The sequence below is a fragment of the Musca autumnalis genome, unplaced genomic scaffold (assembly GCF_047663935.1).
Source record: "Musca autumnalis isolate F117 unplaced genomic scaffold, ASM4766393v1 scaffold_1, whole genome shotgun sequence".
In the NCBI taxonomy this organism is placed as follows: Eukaryota; Metazoa; Arthropoda; class Insecta; order Diptera; family Muscidae; genus Musca; species Musca autumnalis.
In genome coordinates, this window is record NW_027411644.1 from 49,020,807 (window position 1) to 49,026,806 (window position 6,000).

Consider the following 6,000-nt stretch of genomic DNA (forward strand, 5'->3'; position numbering starts at 1 on the left):
GTCATTTTTTCCTGTTAAAGACCCTGCAGGGATGGACTAAAATGAATGATGACCATAATAACATACAAATCGAGTCTGCGTTTGGACCGAAACTTTCACATTAGAAAATGTCTTCCAAACCCATATAAAACCCCAAGAAAGACTATACCTACACTGTGCAACACTGGAAATGCAAACAACTTCTAATGGGCATTTTCTGAAAGTACATATTGAGACTACAAAAACCTTAATTGGGTTTTGTGTTCTTAGATCGGGTTTAGATTTTATGGCCTCATCTAAACCGACCTAAAATTAGCCTTTTTTCCAGTGATCGGACCTTTATCTCCGAAACTTATAAGAATTTAGCTTTGCAGTCATCAGGAATATTGTAGCCCTAAAGTAGTAGAACTTATGTGTCAAACAGATGAACTAGGAAAAGCTGCATCTAGCGCATCAAACTCGTTAAAATATAGAAAAGTTTACATAATTTCTGAAATTCTGGTCGGTAACAACTAAACTGTTGGAAGTTGAAACAAGTAACCATTCTAAAAGTTTTCCAAATAATGTGGCTATCAATTCTTCAGAACATTCGGCTGTTTATTCTCATGTTGGGGATTTCAATGCATTATTGAAATATTTACCAAATTGTTGTTGAAAATTTTGCTATAAACAAGGCGATATAGGTATTTTACAACAATATAATGTTCTGAAGAGTTGTGTATTACATTCCAGAGAATATTTCCCAAAAGGTAATATTAAGAAGAATTTAGCATTTTGGGAGATACGCTGCGAAATATACACAAATTATAGAATTTTTAGATATATTATAAAATTTGAGGCAATAAATGCAATTTTTCGACTTCACTATTCCTCCAAATATTTTCTTCTTGCTCTTGTCTACAAGTTTGCTGCAGATGTCAAAACAAGATTCGTATTGGTTTCAGAGATACAGCCCCGATTTGTTTTAAAAATTCGATCTTTAACCATGTTTAGATGAGGCCATAAAAACCGAACCCGATCTAAGAAAACAAAACCCAAATATGGTTTTTGCCTATTGGTCCTCTACTTTCATAAAATTCTGGACAGAAGTTGTTTGCACGCGATTGGCTCAAAAATGTTGCACAGTGCTATCTTCGGGCACCTCTCTCCCTAAAGTTCAAAAATGTCGGTTAAGTATAGTAATGAATGCTTGCTTGTGATCGTGTTTACAGCGGTGACCAACTAAAATGGATGGTGGGCATGATTACTAGACATGGTTATGGTTAGGATGGTCGTAGAGGAAATCTGATTAGACAGAAACTCATTTTATCACAAAATAAAACGAATTAGGCCCATAAATTTTTGCATATTTTGCATATAGTGCATATTTTGACATATTTGTACATATTTGCATAAAATTAGCATATGCAAAACCATATGCAAAAATATATACAAGGATTTGTGGTCTAAAAATCCCACCGAAATGGCTGAAATGTGGTATTAAGTCTTCGTTAGGGGTAGTTTCATACCTGAAATTTGTCCGCATGGGTCGCCGTCTTCATATAGCCCCGATAGAACGAAATAGGCCCAGAAATTTTTGCATATCGTTAAAATTTTGACATATTTTTACATATTTGCATAAAATGAGAATATGCAAAACCACATGCAAAAATATATACAAGGATTTGTGGTCTAAAAATCCCACCGAAATGGTTGAAATGTTGTATTAAGCCTTCGTTAGGGGCATGAAACTTTACACCTGAAATTTGTCCGCATGGGTCGCCGTCTTCATATAGCCCCCATAGAACGAAGGGTACCTCCCGATTTCCGATATTTTGAAGGTTGTGGCCTCAACATCACACTTAAATGGCTGACATTTTTGTATAAAGTCTTCGTTGGGAGTATAAAGTTTTCCACTTGAAATTTGTCAGTATAGGTTCACGTCTTCATATTGCCCCATAGAACGGTACCTCCCGATTTTCGGTATTTTGAAAGTTGTAGCCTCAGTGTCCCACCGAAATGACTGAAATTTGTTATTTAGTCTTCGTTGGGGGTATAAAACTTTCCACCAGAAATTTCTCGGTATAGGTTCACGTCTTCGTATAGCCCCCATAGAACGGTACCTTCGGACTTCTAGTGTTTTGAAGGTTCTGGCGTCAATATCCCTCCGAAATGGCTGAAATTTGGTATTAAGTCTTCCTTGTGGGTATACAACTTTCCACCTGAAATTTCTCGATGTAGGTCCACGTCTTCATATATCCCCCATAGAAGGGTACCTCCGGATTTCGGGTATTTTGAAGGTTGTGGCCTCAATATCCCTCCCAAATGGCTAAAATTTTGTTTAGGTCTTCCTTGGGGGTATAAAACTTTCCGCCTGAAATTTGTCGGTAGGGGTCCATGTCTTCATATAGCCTCCATACTACGGTACCTCCCGATTTCTGGTATTTGGAAGGTTGTGGCTTCAATATCTCGCCAAAATGGCTGAAATGGCTTGTGGGTAAACAAATTTCCGCCTTAAATTTGTCGGTTCAGGCCGTCATTTAACACCCATATAACGATATCTCCCGATTTTCGGTATTTTGAAGGTTGAGGCTGTGGTTATAGATTTCTCTATTTTATTATACCCTTAGCATTTATGCTAACGAGGGTATATACACTTTCATACGGGCAAAATGTGCCTCATCGAAATAATGGTTTTAGACCTCAAGTATGTTTGGACGAAATGTGTTTCAGACAATTTGGAGTCGATTGAGCAATGTCCGTCTGTCTGACTGGCTGGCTGGAGTGCACGATAACTCTCGAACGGATCAACCGATTCTGTCCAAAATTTGGCTTTCGTAATGGTTTGTCCAAACTTAGTTTAAGTTCGAAGATGGGTCATATCGGTCCACTCCTTCCGGTACCTCCCCCACAAAAGTTCGAAAATGTTCGGAAAATTTGTACGTACGATAATTCTTGAAGGAAGTAACCGATTTGGTCCATACTGTGCAAATCGTGAAATGTCTACCAGACTTATATGAGGTTCCAATATGGACTCAATCGGTCCACTCCTTCGGGTACCTCCCCCATACGACGGTACAAGTTTCATCAAGGACAAGTCCATACTTCCTGAGAAAATAGCCTGAAAGTTGCAAAAAAACCCCTATGACACCGTATGAGGTGGTTGGAGCGCAAGATAACTCTCGAACGGATCTGCCGATTCGATCCAAAACTTGGCCTTAGTAATATTTTGTCCAAACATAGTTTAAGTTCGAAGATAAGCCATATCGGTCCACTCCTTCAGGTACCTCTCCCACAAAAGTTCAAAAAATGTTCGGAAAAATTGTTCGTACGGTAACTCTTGAAGGGAGTGGCCGAATTGGTCCATACTTTACACATCCTAATATATCTACCAGATATAGATCAGGTTCAAATGTGGACTATATTTGTCGACTCCATCCGGTACCTCCCACACAAAATTTGGGATAAGTTCACTTTAAGACCTGATATGGAATCACTTTGATTTTTGTTGAAGCAACTTGCATTCGCTGCCTCAACTACGATGGTAAATGTTTTTTCAGGGGCTAGTCCATACTTCTTGAGCAAACAGCCCGAATGGTGTAACATTGTGACAACCCCCTATGGTACCATATGTAGTGGCTGGAGATCCATTCTTTTTAGTATCTCCTCCGAAAAACTTTTGATCTTTAATCCTAATCAACATTTTTGTAAGTTCTAACGCCCAAAATTTCCAATATACACAGGCTGAGGGTATATCTCTGTCGGTAAAGCCGACTGATACTTTTTTACTTGTTTTAATTTAAAATTTGTTCAAAAATTAAAAAAATACTCCTTGGGGTTTCACAAAACTCATATAACTTACATAAAAACTAAGTATATGAGTATGACCATTTTACAATTAAACACATTTTTACCGATGTAATTTCAATAAATTTAAAAATGTGGCTAACGGGCGGAACGGGTTTTTCGCGAATACCTTGTTCCATATCGTTCCCTAAAAGTTCTACTTCACAAAACTGGAATTTCACTAAAATTTAGTACATGAGGAGAGATTAAAATAGCTCAATACGTATAAACGCTATGATAATTTATTATTAATTAAAACGTTTTGTAAATGCAACAACCCTACCAACTTTAAAAAAGCAATGAATGCAATATTTGTTACAGTTTCTGAGAAATTGCTATTATTACGTATTTTCCTAAATGTGGAATATTTTTCGGGAATTTTAATTCATCCATCCAAAAATATGTAAAAACATAAATGATTCACTAACCAACATCGAGATGATTAGTTTATTTTTCACTTTTATTTTCGTTTGCTTTTTTATTTTTATTTCGAAAATTTCACTATCATTTTATGAGAATTCATTATGGCAATCTCAACGTTTCATTAACCCCAAATTAGTCATACAAATTTATTCAGTATTTGATTAATGTTGTATTAATGTGCTGCTGTCTTCATGCTGGGGGGGGGATATCTTTGACGATAGCTAGGTAGGTTGGTAGGTGGTTTTGTGCTCATGGCATGTGTTGTGTTAGGTATTTCAGATGTTTTGTTTAACGGTTTTCTCTTTCATGCCATGTCATGGCATACCATAATATTATTGCTGTTGGGGTATTGTAACTTCTATTAAGTGTCTTATTGAAGTTGTTGAATGAAGTTACATTGGAAGAGAGTGTGAGAGAGAAAACAAAAGCAAAACATTAAAATTGATTTTTAATGAATTTAACTATTTTTCCAAGTTCGTTTTCATTGTATGTTGTTTTCATTTAGCTTTTGTTTTTGTTTTCTTTTATTCGTATACCTTATTTTCTGTTGAAAGTGAGAGTTTCATTGGTAAAATCAGAAGATGTTAAAATAAACAATGGACGAAAGTGGTTTTTGTTTTCTTCTACAGATCTTTCATAAGAAAAGAAATTTTTTTTGGTAATGTTTTTGTTGTTGTGGTTTTTGTTTTGTTTTCAAGTATAGCGGGTTTTTTGGTTTTGTCGTAAAGGGTACATAAAGCTATGTGGTGGGTAAAGTGAGTAGGGAAAAACGAAAGACTTAAGAAACAAACTTGTTTGAGGGTTAACATAATGGTCTGTCTGTCTCATCAAGAAAAATATTGTTGCGTGAGCATTTTTCATGAATCTTCTTTGTGCCACAAACAAATATGCCTTAATGAAAGTAATTATTTACAGATGATTTACCAATGCTACAATATCGCAGTCAATTAAGCTTATTAACTTGTGAAAACACCACGAAGATCATGGTAAAGTGTGATTCATGGTAAATATTGTTTATTGTAAAAATAATATAAATTTTACCAAAACCAAGTAAAACAATTAAGCAAAGGCTATAGTAGGACGGGGCCGACCATGTGATACCCTACACCACAACCTGTAGGAATTACCTATGTGCAATCGCCTTGCGCGATGGATGTCCGGGTTCGTTTCCCATCAAATTGTCAACGGTGGCAAAATATCCCTTAGTAATGTTGGCGATATTTCCTGAGTATTTCAGCCATGAAAAACGTCTCTGCAAGTGGCAACTTAGGACACGCCGTTCGGACTCGGCGATAAAAACTAGGTCACATATCTATAACTTAATATGAGTCTATTGATATAAGAGAAGCCTCCCTTGTCTTTAATGGGATGTTTGTGGAAAAATATATAAATTATACATTTCAAAAAAATATTGGAAATTCACATTAAATAGCCCCTCCTGCTACATCTTCAAATTGTCTTTGAATATCAAGTTCCTTTTGCGAGTTTATTGAAGATCTATCGTCCAAAACTGTGCACTTGTACCTCACATATGCTTCGAAAATAGTTCATTGTGGGCATATATTTTGATATCTAAAATATATTTTATACCGGTAAAAATAACCAACAATGAATAGAAATTCAAAAATTTTGCATGCAAACAAATTTATAAATCGCAAAATTATTCATATTCAATTACACAGCAAAGAAGATATTATAAGTCAGCTGCGCTAACGGTGATATACCCTCAGCCTCTGCCGTATAAAAATATATTTATTTTGTAACACGAGTTTG